Source organism: Notamacropus eugenii, chromosome 1, assembly GCF_028372415.1.
Source record: "Notamacropus eugenii isolate mMacEug1 chromosome 1, mMacEug1.pri_v2, whole genome shotgun sequence".
Lineage (NCBI taxonomy): Eukaryota > Metazoa > Chordata > Mammalia > Diprotodontia > Macropodidae > Notamacropus > Notamacropus eugenii.
The window spans coordinates 44,493,558-44,508,118 of NC_092872.1; the positions used below are offsets into that span (position 1 = coordinate 44,493,558).

At 40.2% G+C, this 14,561-nt stretch overlaps 1 long non-coding RNA gene across 1 annotated transcript in view; it reads right to left on the minus strand.

The window, feature by feature from the left end:
• Nucleotides 1–6,669: 6,669 nt before the first annotated feature.
• Nucleotides 6,670–14,561, minus strand: part of LOC140497204 (uncharacterized) — a 39,541-nt gene continuing 31,649 nt past the window's right edge. The window contains exon 4 of the long non-coding RNA XR_011964570.1: nt 6,670–6,940. This is a non-coding gene — a long non-coding RNA (uncharacterized lncRNA). The remainder of the gene's footprint in view (nt 6,941–14,561) is intronic.

Sequence of the window (14,561 nt, forward strand, 5' to 3'; positions counted from 1 at the left end):
GTAATTCAATAAGGAGAGATATCAAGTCTTACAAACGCACACAAAAAACAGTCATCTTCAAAAAGGCTAAAGAGGGGTAACATAGTTAGACAGCATGTGTTACGAAAAAAGATTGGGAGGTCAGGGTTAGTGGACTGCACTGTCAAAATGAGTCAACAATTTGACACAGCAGCCAATGCAGCACTGAGCTACATTCAGAGGGACACAGTTTCTAGGAATGCATCCAAACCACAAAATGAGAATAATAAATTTTGTATTATACTTTATGGTTTAATTATGTGATTAACATATACAGCTAATTGCCCAGAACCTCAAGGCTCCAGATTTACGTGAATGGGGTACAATATAGGGAACACTGTACCTCCAAAAGAAAAATTTCTTTGGATAATAGCAATATCCAGGCTGTAGTTGACATCTATGTCTTCATACGTATTGATTAAAGAGTCACCAAGTTCTGTGCAATCATTCAAGGTAACAATGAACATATCTCAGTCAGGACAACCTTTATTTCAGTTGTCTTCTTTTATCCTCCCAATGGACCTCTAATGTGAGTAGTATGAGTATTAATACTATTGGTGTTTCACAGATAAGGAAGTAGAAGGTGAGAGGAGTAACGTGACTTGTCCAGAATCCCACAGTCATAGCTCAGGACTCAAACCAAGGTCTTCTAACTCTCAGCCCTGTGATCTTCCCATTCCATATGCTAGTGATGAGTTCCCTTGGTAACATGGCTCATGACAGTTCCTATTTTTCCCTTCCCTTAGCATAACCCAGAATTTAGGGTTACTGTTGCAGTTCACTGTATATTTTTGCTTTAAAAAGTCAAGATTTTGTTTCTAATTTCATTGTTTTGTTTGCCAATAATAGTAAACATTGACTAAGTGCCTACTATGCACCAGGCATTATGCTAAGTGCTGGGGAAACAAAAAGAGGAAAAAGACAGTCCCAGGCCTCTCATTAGTAATTTTTTCAGAATTGTGGAAGATTTTTTTCCTTTTTATTGGATACCCTAACACATGCTGTGCAACCAGATCACTTATAACTCACGACATATAAAAGAATATAGTACACTAGGAGGGATAGCCTTACTCTCTTGGATCATAACCCTCACCCTGAAAATCTGAAACACACAAGCATGGCACTCCATGGTCTACTAAGACCAGCTTCCCACTTGCAAGCATGTATTTCACATTGTTACAGAGGAAACTTTTGTTGCAATGAAGAAAACTAGAAACCATGAAATAAGTAACTATTTTCTCCCAAAGAGGTCTGTATGTAAATCCTCAGAATACATTCATAATCACGAAACCTGACATCTGAACAAATGCAGGTAAGCTAGACAGGAAGAAGAAAGGTAGGGAGTAAGAGTCAAAGACTTCCTTCCTCTGCCCTTCCAAGACTCACTCTCTGCCCTGATGTATATAAGATATAGACCAGATTAGGATTCCTAGGTTCACAAACTTCAATCTTTAGACCACTGTGAGGGAGAAGTATAACTCTGTGTGTGTGTGTCTGTCTGTCTGTGTGTGTCTGTCTCTTTCTGTCTTTCTGTGTCTGTGTCTCTATCTTTGTCTCTCTGTCTCTTTTTCTCTCAATCTCTCAGCCTCTATGCCTATCCATCTATGTCTCTGTATCTCTGTCCCCCTCCCTCCTTTTCTCTCTCTCTCTCGCTCTCTCTTTCTCTGTCTCTCTCTTTCTCTGTTTCTCTCTCTCTTTCTCTGTTTCTCTCTGTCTCTCTGTCTCTCTCTCTGTCTTTGTCTATCTCTCTTTCTCTCTGTCTGTCTCTCTCTCTGACTCTCTCTCTCTTCTGTCTCTCTCTCTCCCTTCTCTCTCCCCCCACTCCTCAGTTCATTAGGAAGACAGACTAGCATGAAACAGAACAGATCTGCATTCTGTCAGGTAGGTGGTAAGGAAGAGAAAGCTATGCCCAAATGCAGTTCCCTATCTATCCTCCTCCCTGCCACCTCTCCCTCTGATCCCCTTAATGTACAGATAATGGAAATATGTGGTAGAAGCATATGATATATTGGTCAAATGGTCTTAGAAGGGGAGTTTCTAGATACAAAAGTTCCTGTTGTCTTCTACCTTTCTGCCTCCTTCTCTGAGTAAAAGAGTACATTCTGGTAAATAAGAGTTTACTAGAATGGATTCTCACAGCCAATGATATGATAGCCTTGAGGCATCAATAGAGTTTCTGAAATAGAACCACCAGACAGAGCAAACAGCTTGAGGGGAGAAATCCTGAAAGAAGACTTTCCCATTCCTGCAAGTTCCCTTATTAATAATTGCCAATTCAAGAATTCCCAAGTTCAAGAGTTTGAGAGTTTTAAGAGTTGCCACATTCAAGAGCTCAGGGATTGGGCTTTCTAGAAAGGAAAGAGGACTAGATGCAGCATACCTCTTAAAGAAAGAGGATTTTCCATAAATAGTATCCGTGTATCATCCTACTTGGAAAGCAAAGCCAGCAGGACACTCAGACAATACAGATCTACTGAAAAGATGATTGCATTTTTAGAAACATCCCCTCCGAAAGTATTTCTTTTCTATCTGGGTTGAATCTTAACCATAAGTCTATAAAAAAAATAGTGTAAGACTTTGTAGTACAGGGAGAATCACGAGAAAGTCAAATGGTTAGCCTGACAACAAGCCTAAATTCAATGCCCTTCTAAGGAAAACTGAAGGATTTTCTCAAACCATAAAAAGATCATTCAGGAGCATTATTAAGTATCTGTGTAATGGGGACTATGCTAGGCCTTAGGAATATAAAAATAGAATTGAAACAGCCCCTGCCCTCAAAGAGCTTATATTTTATCTATGGAAACAACATGTGCACATATAAATATATGAAAAATATATATAAGATACATAGTAAAGGGGAGGAGGGAGATACTAGCAACTGGAAGGACTCTGAAAAGTTTCATACAGTATTTGAACTGAATTTAAAAAAAAAAAACCAAAACCTAGAGATTCCAAGAGTTGGGGAAAGAGGAATTACATTTTAGGCATGAGGGACAATCAATGCAAGGAACACAAGCTCAAGAAAGAATACCATATGTGAGGACCTTCTTGTTGGAAGGTCCAGTGTGTGACTGGACCTAATGTGAAAAGAGCAGTAATATATACTTAGACTAGAAAGGGATGTTGGAACCAGGTTGTGAAGGGCTTTAAATATGGAACAGAAAAATGTATTTGATCTTAGAGGAAATAGGGAGACATTGGTCTTCAATGAATAGGAAAAGACAAGACATGATCAGATCTGTGCTTAAGGAATAGTAACTTTGTTAGCCGCTTGCAGGATGAATCAGAGATAAGAGACTTGAGGCAAGAATGTTAAAGAGATCATGACACTAATACAGAAGACAAGTGTTAAGAGCCTAAACTAGTATAATGGCCGTGTGAATGGAAAGAAAGAGACAGTTATCAGAGATGTTATAGAGCAAAATCTCAATGGTTATATATATGGGTGAGGGTGATGAAAGAGTCGAGGATGATTCTGAAGTTATAGAAACGAAAGATAGAAGGATAGTAGTATCCTTGACAAGAAAAGGGGTAAATTTGGGACAAGGGAAGAAAATCAGCTCTGTTTTGTAAATGTTGAACTTATAGGAAAGATGGACAGCATAAAATCTTGAATTGGCAGTTTTCTCTGGGTACTTTTTATGTTTTTGCATCTGTTTACAGATTGTGAGTTGTTTTTCCTTTTAATTTCGGTTTCTTAAGCATTTTTTGTGGGGGTGAAATAAAGGCTGACTTACACCTGATTATGCACTGGATAACTTGAGTGCTTTTATAAAAGCTGGAGAACTTCCAACTTCCAATTCATGTCACCAAAATAGAGGAATAGACATTTTTCTCTGATACCCACAATCTCTCAAACCTCTTCAAAAGAGAAATTATTTACTAAAGATAAAGCAATTTCAATTTTCTCTATGGTCTAGAAGGTTTAAAAGATGAATTGATGGCTACCCTGAGTTCAGTAAGCACCCTAACCCCACTGCTCACCATGCTACTAGCATTGAGGCTGCGCTAGCTAACCCAAGGACCCAACATACGGCTTGTAACAAAACTCCACTCTGCACCCTGGTCCGCCTTCACTGCCCTCTTTTCAGTACCATGGATATCCAGGCTCTAGGCTATAGAAATTTACTCAGAGTAGGAGAGGCAGCTAATGCTAAGTGCTGCATTCCAGACTATGGAAGTTTGTTGGGGCCTTGGTCACCAACAGTTGGCCAGTCCTTGCAGCCTCAGCAGCAACTGTGCTACAATAGATCTCTGCAGGAGAGTGAAAGAACAGAGGAAAGTGGTAGGGTATATGTCTGATCTTGAAAGAGAGATGAGCCCCATGCCCTACCCCACTCTTTCTCCTATAGACTTGGAGACCCACACTACAAATGATGATACCAGAACTACCAATACTGGGGGAAACTAAGGAACAGAGGAAGCAAGATAGGACACTGTGGTGGGAGGGAGCAGCACAGTGTTGGTTGTGTGGCATTCCACTAAACCTGAGGGAAAGGGCTCAGCATTCATCTGGTACCAATCATGTCCCCCAGAAAAATCACTTGGGACAGAGACCTAGGCCAGTGAACTGTGAATTGCCTATTGTTGAAAGAGGCTGAAATGCTTTGAGATCCTGTCCCCAGGGAAACTACCATGAGAGGAAAAAGAATTAGAAAGTGAACAAAGACTAAGGGGAAATAAGGAGGAAAAAAGCTGAAATTCCCAAAGATCATAAGAAGAAGAAAAAACTAAAAGGCTATTAACAAACGAAGATAAATCAACAGGGATACATTAACAGCAAAATGAAATATGACTTCGAGATCTAATAAATGACTTCAGGCATATATGAATAAATGCTACAAAACAAAGGAAAATGATCCAACACCTGAGGAGACAGAGAATCCTGTGCAATTTGAGATTATGGAACCACAACAAGCTGTGACACTGTTCCTGAGTGTTTAAAAATAGAAATGAGAATCATGAGAGCAGAATTTATGGTCTGTACAGCAAAAATAATTGACAGAATAGAAAAACTTGAATCCAAGAAGGCAAATGTTACCAAAGAAACAAAAGAGAAAGCAATAGAGTAGGAGGGTCAATATATGGAAGTGAAGGACAATCTAAAAGTAAAGGAAAAATATTAAAAGATAATATGCTTATAGGAGATGGACCCTATTATCCACATACGGGAAAACCTAGACAAAAGCTATGCTACAAATATACTAGATTTTCTTGGAAAATCTCCAGGTAGGAGCCATGATCTAATGAAAGAAACTGACTTTAATTCATCATGCCCAGGATTGGGCACAGTCCATGTGAGCCTAGAATCATGGTGGACTTGGACCACCAGTCACACACAGAACCACTGAATTTCTGAGTTGAAAGAGACCATAACAGTCACCTTATCTAACCCACACTTGAAAAAGAATTATTTCCCAGTCATTTCTAAACCATGCATTTCCCACCCCCACTACTTTCCAGCTGCCTTTTATAAATTGTCTTCACCCATTAAAACATGATTTCCTTGAGAGTGGGAACTATCTTGCTTGCATGTTCTTATATCCTTACCACTTAACACGGTATCTATCACATAGTAAGAGCAATGAATGGAAATTGGAGGGGAAAAGATAGAATATTATCACACTTGCTAAAACAAATACATTTAAAATACACTTCGGTATCTGTCTCTCTCTCTGTGTATATAGATATAGAGAGAAAGATAAATAGATATGGATAGATACTTGCATGTATATATGTATATGTGTATATATATATTTATTTCTCTATTTACATAGATAAATAAATAGCCACTGATAAATGTACACACACTCTGCTAAGATGGGCCAATAATCCACTGGTGTACAACATAAAATATAGGGTGCATTCAATGATCAAGTTTTTTAGTTAATGATTGGTCAACTGACCAATCTCTAATGGTTCCCTACAGCAATAAGTGGCCTACCTCCCCATGCTGCCAAAGCACAGAGACACCAAGGAAGATAGGTTGCTCATGTGTTTCTATCCCCCATTACCATCTTTTTCTTTTCTTCATGAATCCCCTGGGACTACTTTACGGGCCCCAAGAATCCGCAGGCCATGGTTTAAGGAAAAACTGGACCATGTGCTCTTTAAGGACCCATCCAGCTCTGATATCCTGTGATTCTATACTACTTTCCAAAAAAAGTCTGGATAATGTGAGATTCATTATGACAAAGCACCTGAAGTCAATTGTGCAGGAGGTAGAAGCCTCCAAGCCAGAATGTTTTTAGGCCTCATCACCCCAAGAAGAAGAAAGAGTGCCTAAGAGATATCTCTCTTCAAACCAGCAGCATCCATCTCCTTGTTCTGACAGCATGCTGAAAGGGATAACCAAAGATTCTACTGCCTAAGCATTGTCTGGGCTCTGACGAGTTCCTGGTGTATAATATATGTTGTACATAAGGAAGATAATATATCCCTTCATCTCCCTTTTAATATTGCTGTAAATATGTCTTGTGGGATAGATAATATGGATACATAGAAAGTAATGATAATGATATAATCTGAATGATAGGAGCTCACACATGTCAAAGAAGGTCGTTTCCCTTGTCAGAGCCTCATTATGGATGGGGTATTAGTTAGAGGGTGATGTCAAATATATTTTAAATTATGGGAAACCTGGAACACTTAATTACCTTGCTTTTCTAATAAGAGAGAGAAGCGGATGGTGAAGATCAATACGTTCATTCTGGTGCTTTATTTCAGCTGCTAGATTCACCCAGTTGGAGTGGGGGAGGGAATGGGGCGCAGACAGGAAGAATGGTGATGGATTCTCTTGCAGAACCAGCCAAAGATGCTCAGGGAAGTATGTCATGAAGCTTGCATCTGTCACTCAGCATTTGTTTGCACAAAATCACATCAGCGCCAGCTTGGCTTCTGTCCATCAGGAGTGTATTTTGACCTAGCAGCCAAAGATGGAGACCAGTGATTTGTTTCTCTTGTCAAGGCAGCAGAGGTTTCTCCCTCTCACCACAGGGAAAAGCAAGTTGGAGCCCAAGTCTGGATTATGGTGCCAAGTCTATCACAACTGGGAATTCTGGAAGTTGAGCCTTCCTTCCCTTCCCTTCACTAGTCTTTTTGAACCTCTTCTACATTAGGCTGTGAGGCCCTTGAAAGCAGGTCTTTTGCTTTTAATTGTATACCTAGTGCTTAGGACAGTTCCTGGCACATAGTAGGCACTTAATTAGATACTGACTGACTGACTATCTCCCTCAAAAGGAATCGTTTTTTTCCCAGCTGGAAAAAGGCCATGATGAAGATTGCTTAGGGGAAGACTGGGGGGAATATTATAGTTTATCTTGAAAATGAAGGGAAGGAGCTTAGGTGATTAAAGTCATCTTAAATTTTTAGTTGAAAAGGTAAAAGTTATATTTTAGGAAGGTGAATCTGGTCAAGATAGCTAGGAGAGATTGAAAGTGAGCCTGAAGGAAGAGAGAAGTCAGGAAAAAGCATAGTCTGTGTGACTTTGGGCAAACCTCTGGGCCTCCAATTTTCCTCAGAAAAATGATGGGGTTGGAAGCATAAGCTCATAGATTTTCATATGAAAGGAACGTTGGAGATCATCTAGTCCAACTCCCTTATTTTACGATAAAAAAAATAGAGATGCTTAATAAATGCTTGTTGATATCCCACAGGTAATAACAGCCAAGTTCCCTGGGTCTTTTGACTCAAAATCCAGGGCTCTTTGGACTATGTCATTATTTTCTACAACCAATTCCATAATATTCCAATTTGTGAATAAATTAAGTTCTTCACTTCTTCCTACCCTGTGAACAGAAAAGGAATAAACGTTCTCTGGTTTTAAAAGTATCGTTCTGAGCAGAAATTGTGCTAGAAAAATCCAAACTCTGTACTTCCACCCCTCTGCCATGCTTGTCTCTCATATAACTCCAAAATGCTATGGAAAAATTGAAAGCTGTCCATACTTCACAAAACTTTTGTTATAGCTAAAGTCCCCCAAGAACAGATGATCCCACATCTGGGGTCACAGCAGACTTGATGGTCTTGAGGATTTGCTCTGGCTCTAAAATTCTATTATCCAGCTCTGTTGCAGAGGACTATGTGTAAGGGGAGGAGGGCCCAGGCAAGGGAGAGGGCAGTAGGGATGGAGAAGAGAAAGAAAAAGAGTAAAGAGAGATTTTAAAAGATGCCAATTATGGTGTAGGTCAAGGTAGGAGACAAAAAGGAATCTAATAATAATCTAATTTTATATGATAAAATAATGACAATTACTATAAATAATGATGATGATATTAATCACCATCGCCACCATAATGGATAATAATTCCCATTCTTGCAGAGCATAAAGGAAGCACTTTCTTCACATCAACCCTGTGAGGGGAAGGGAAGGGAAAGTCAGAGAAGACTCCTTGTTTTGGGAAGGGTGAACTCAGGTACCCCAGGTATGGCAGTCTCAATATCTTTATTCATCTCTTCTGTTGGCTCCAATCTCTTCCGAGCCAAGTGTCTTTCTACTTATCCTGAACTCCTACAGCTTCAATCAAGGCTCTCTGGGTCTGTGCCTAATTCCCCTCAACAACCATCTCCTTCTCCCCCTCCTGACAAAAAGTCAGGAAACCACTGAGCCTCATCCTCTGTCTCCAGGGAGAAGAGTTTGTTGGGTTTGGGTTTTTGGTTTTTTTTAATAATTCCCTCCTTCAGTGATCCATTCTGGGGTTTAACCTGTCACACTCTTTAATATGATCTGGTAAAGAATGAGATACCTTGGAAAGCACCCAAAGAACAGCCTAATGCCAGTCAAAAAGCCAGCTTGGGTCTTACTCATCCAACTGAGTTCCTCTAGTGCCCAGGTCATTTGCCATCTCTAAGGGTAATTGCTCCTATAGGATTTTTCCTACCTCTGGAGTGCCAGCCTTCTTTACCAATCCACCCCCTTCTTTCTCTGTTTCACTTTTGCAGGTGCCTCCCTAGTCAAGAGTAAGCAAACAGCCCCATCACTGACACAGCAAGCTTCATGAAGCTCCTTTTGGATAAAGGGCACTGGGCCAGGTACTAGAGGACTTTGCAAAAGCACCAGAAATTCCAGTCTCTAGGCTTGCAGTACTTAGAAGTTAATCATCATCATCTAAACTCATGTTTTCATGGTCTATTAAGGCTCATAATTTAGATCTAGAATTCCAATCCTTTCATTTTATAGATAAGGAAACTGAGACAAGTAAAATGACTTGTCCAGGGTCTCATAGCTAATAAGTGTCAAAGGTGAGATTTGAACTTAGGTTTTCCTAAACTCAGGACTCCAAGCCCAGTACTTTACTCAATGGACCACCCAAATGGCCAACATATTTTCCTCATAAGAATCCTTTAAAGTAGATGGTTAAAAAAAGACAGGTAGCATAGTGGATAGAGCATGGGGGCTGGAGTCAGGAAGACCTGAGTTTAGGAATTTGGGAAATCTAGAGGGAATCCAGGCTCAGATCCTTACTCTCTGTAAGACCCTAGGCAAGTCACCTAATTTCAGTTTCTTCATTTGTAAAAAATGGGGGAAAATATCACAATCCCTTCCCAGGGTTGTTGTAAGCTTAAAATGAGAACACATTTATAAAGTACTTTACAAACCTTAAAGTAATGTATACATGTTAGCTGTTGCTATTAATCTCTCCAAAACTTCATTTCCCCACCTACAAAATGATTTTAATAATGCCTAGAGCTTCCCAGGATTGCAGTGAGGACCCAGTATGATAATATATTATTATTATCAAATCAACAAAGAAAAGTCATGATGAAGCCTTTCATTCTCTGAATATTTCTCTCAATTGAGAGATCAAAAAGGCACAGCATATTACAAACACTACTCTCAAGTCTCCTTGTTCCAAACCAATATCCTCCTCGAGGACTAACTTGGTTTCTATGCAAATGATTCTCATAAAAATCAAGAATTGGGAAAGTTAGTGTACCTGTCCATGGTTGCCAATGTTCTCTTAATTACCTTGTTTTTCCATACGATTAGGGCTCTGGGATTTTGTTCCCCACTCCTCTGGTATCAGTAAACAAAAATCAATCAACAAGTATTTGTTGGTCACCAATGTGATATACCAGTATGTTGGTGTTCAAGGATACAAAGACAAAAAGGAAATAGTCTTGCCCTCAGACAGCATACATGGGGGAGGGAGGAGTTGCAACATGTACACATGTAAGTATAGACCAACCCCCCCCCAAAAAAAAACAATGAAAACAGATGCAAAATTGTTGTTGGGGCACTAGAAGTTGGTGAGAGAGAGAAGATGGCACTTGAGTCTTGAAGGACATCATTGATTCCAAAAGACTGAGATGAGAAGTGGCAGAATTCTAGTCATATAGTCACAGCCAGTGCAAATGCACAGACAATATATGAATGGATCGCATGTCATGGGCATAGGACAACAAAAAGGTCATGTCCTCTCTTGTCTCAGATAGCTTTCCTTCCTTCAGAGATCTTATGAATGTGTCTATCAGCATTCTCACAATTGTGATGCCTCTAGCATGGAAGTCCTCTAAGTCTACTTGGTCTAATTCAGTTGCTTTTCCAGCCCAAGTACCCCTATTGATATTCTTAAGATGTCAAAAAAAGTGAGGAAGGGATACAGCAAGATGGATAGATTCCCTGCTACAAACCTGGGAGGACATGGACAAAAGTCACGTGGGATGAGAAGGCATGGATGAGTAGCTATCAATCAATAAACATTTATTAAGCACCTACTACGTGCTATGTACTGTGTTGGTGGGAACATCCAGATGTATGAGATCACAGAGCTACTGTTGTTTTACACAGAACATTAGAACTGGGAAGAGCTTTAAAACATATGACATACAATGTTGGAGCTGAAAAGGACCTGATCACAAATTCCACAGAGTTTCAGACTTGGAAGGAACTTCAAAGGATATTCAGTTCAATAGGTACCCTCAAAAAAAAACCCTGACAAGTGATCATCCCATTGCCTCCACCTGTTAATCTTTCAAATATTTAATGTAGCTCTCATGACTTGCCACCAGGGTGCCCTCTTCTCCTTTCATTCCTTCACCCTCTGACCAGCCATACCTCCTGGGGCATCCTAGTGTGAGGAAAACTGGCCACCAGAGGTGTCTTCCCTTTTCCCCTTCCCTCCACTCTTGCCTATCACGGGAGCCAGTAGGTAGCCTTAAATCAAATAGGTCAGGAAGAGGTAGGTCACACTGTTTGGATGAGAAAGAGTCATCAATTGTAGACCTTCATGTAAAGTGCAAGATTACCACAACTTGTCATCGGCCTTGCTACTATGATACTCCAGGTCTTACTATTTCTGCAGCCTCTCTGACCTCCAGACCCCTGGACACTGTCATGAGCATATTTGATGTACCCTAAGAAGCCCTGCCTGGGACTTGCCATCCAGCCCTAGGAACTTCTGGGTATCTCCATCTTCCCTTCAGCCAAACTCTTTCATGTATTGCCTCCCACAATCACACAAGAACTGGGAAGTCCTTGAAAGGGGGACCATCTCACTCTATTTATATAATCATCACTTAGCATAGTTCCCAGTACATTTGTTGTTCAGTCATATGTGAGTCTTCATGACCCCATTATAGGGTTTTCTTGGCAAAGATACTGGAATGGTTTGCCATTTCCTTCCCTGGTGGATTAAGGTGAATAGAGGGTAAGTGACTTGCCCAAAGTCATACAGCTAGTATCTGAGGTCATATTTGAACTTAGGTCTTCCTGACTCCAAATCCAGTGTTCTATCCACTGAGCCACCTAGTTGTGGCACATAGTCAATGATTATTAAATGCTTTTGTATTCATTCATTCATGCATATATACATTCTCCTGGTTTAACATCTTCCATCCCTTCAACTAATCTTCTTATAATTATATCTCAGTACTCTTCATCATCATGATCCTCTTCCTATTGATGATCTCCTACTAACAAATGTCCTTCCTAAAATAAGGCACCTCAAGATGAACCTACTATATCTGATCAGGGCAGAGTACAGCAGACCTCCTATATTCGAGACATTTTATCTCTCTTAATGCAGCCCAAGTTATCAACCTTCTTGTTTTACAGATGAAGAAACTGAGTCCCAGGGAAGAGAATGACTTGCTCAATCACAGATTGAGTTAGTAGATGATCCAGGACTAGAATCCAAATGTCTTATTTTCCAGGCCAGGGCTTTTCACATTACACTATACTACACTACTTGCCTCAGACAAACTGAGAAAGATCTTAACTTAAAAAGGCCAAGGTCTCCCACTGCTTCTGAGGCTATCTCCAGTTATCCTGATCTATGTCTTGCCGCTGGACTTAGATGACCCTGGAGAAGATAGTGAGGCTTATGGCTTTGCACAGCCCTGCCTCATTTAAATCTATTTCACTTGCAAGTCAAGACATCACCCTCCTGATGTCACTGGTCATCTTTAAGAATGAAGAAAAAACAGCAACACACTACACTACACTATATTATACTACACAACTGACAATGCTCTGCTTTGTAATCAGATTAAGGGGAAACAGCATATGATACAATGGAAAGAGCACTGGATTTGAATCAGAGGATTTGGGTTCAAACCCTAGCCCTGCTATTTGTTACCTATGTGACTTTGGGCAAGTCACTTAACACCCTATGGGCCTGTCTTCTCATCTGTCAAATGAAGGGGTTGAACTAGCTGACCTCTAAGGTCCCTTCCCACTCAAAATCTGTGATCCTATAAAGAAATGTAGGTTCCGTGGGATCCCCTGATGTTCAGATCAACAGCATATATTTTGTTAGTAAAAAGAGATTCTCCTCTTGTGTTCCAGTGGATGACTACATACTTTCCTATTTCACCAGGAATGCCTCTGGTGCTGCCCACTCTGGGTTAGGACTCAGTACAATAGAACTTCTTAAGGGTCTATAATGTATCAAGCACTGTGCTAGGTACTAGGGATACAAAGACAAAATGAAAATAGCCCCTGTCTTCAAGATGTTTACACTCCATTTGGGAAGCCAGTATGTACACAATGTAAACACATACAGAATATAAGGACAGACGTAGAGACTGAGCCTGTGATTTCAGTGATATAGAAAACTCCCAGGTGAAGAAAATCTATCTACAAATGCAGATTTCCGCCACTTATGAGCTTTAAAAATTGCCCGAGAGCACTTAGAAGCTAAATCACTTGCCAGCAGTCATACAGCCAGTATGTGTCAAAGGTAGAACCTGAATTCAAAACACCCAGTAAACATTTGTTAAGTGTCTACTATGTGTCAGGCACGGTGCTAAGAGACGAAGATAAAAAGAGAGGCATATGGAGATTGGGAGATGAGTGACATATACTTGGACCTCGTGATTGAGATGTATGAAATGACTCTCAAAAGAGAAAAGAGGTTGCCAAGTGATGGTGATAAAAGAATGCCCACCAGGAGAGCATACTCGGGGATACAATGTTTTCTGGGGATGATAAGAACAGTAGGGAGAACACTAGCCCTGGAGTCAAAGCACCTAGGTTCAAATCTCTTTTGATGTTTGCTACTTGTGTGACCTTAGGTAAGTCACTTATCTCCCCCCTGGACCTTAGTTTACTCATTTATAAAATGAGAGAACAGTGCTAGATGGTCTCTGTGACTCCTTCCAGCTTTTGCCACCATCACTTGGCAACCTTATTCCCCTTTGAGAGCACTCCACAAACCTCAGTTCCAAGCATATGTTAAAGTCACCTACTAAACTCTAGATCATTTGTGTTCAATATTTGGTTCGGAGTCTTCCTCTCTGCTCTCTTACTTTCAAATTTTAATATAAATGTCATGGTCCCCTCAAATACTCTGGCCTCCCAATTATCCAAACTCTTAAACTCCCATGATTTCTACTTTGGTCATACACGGGAACATCCACACCCTTCGCATGACCAACACTCATAACTGTTCCACTTCTAAAATTTCTCTTTCAAACTACAGCCCACAATTTCTCCCCCTGGCTTGTTCCTCCTAAGGCTATTCCTTGTCCTTTATGTTATGTCCATGTGTTTCCCCCCACCTTAAAGGCAGAGACTGCTTTTTGCTTTTGTGTTTGCATCTCTGGCACCTAGCACAGCACCTTGCACATAGTGCATGCTTAATAAATTTTTGTTACATTAGATTGGATATTGGAAAGGCTTTTTGACTGAATATGTCAAGGTCATTATTAAAGCCAGGCAGTTCTAAACCAAGCCAAGATGTAGGATCCAAGAGATTTGATGTAAAGATCTCTTATACTTTGAGTCATAAAATCATTGATCTAAAGTTGGGAAAAACCTAAAAGATTGTCTAGTTCAACCACTTCATTTACACATAAGAAAACTGAGGTTAACTGACTTGTCCAAGGCTACATAGGTGATAAGTGGCAGAGGTAAAATTTGATTCCATTTTCTTTGATTTCAAAGTCAATGAACTTGTCAAAATACTACACTGCCTAAAAACCAGTCATTTGTTCTAGTGGCAAGTCTGTGGTATAATAAAATCAGCCCTAGACTTGGAGTCAAAGGACCTGGGTTCTAATCCTACCTCTTGTTACACTACTCTACCTTGGGCTAGTTCATT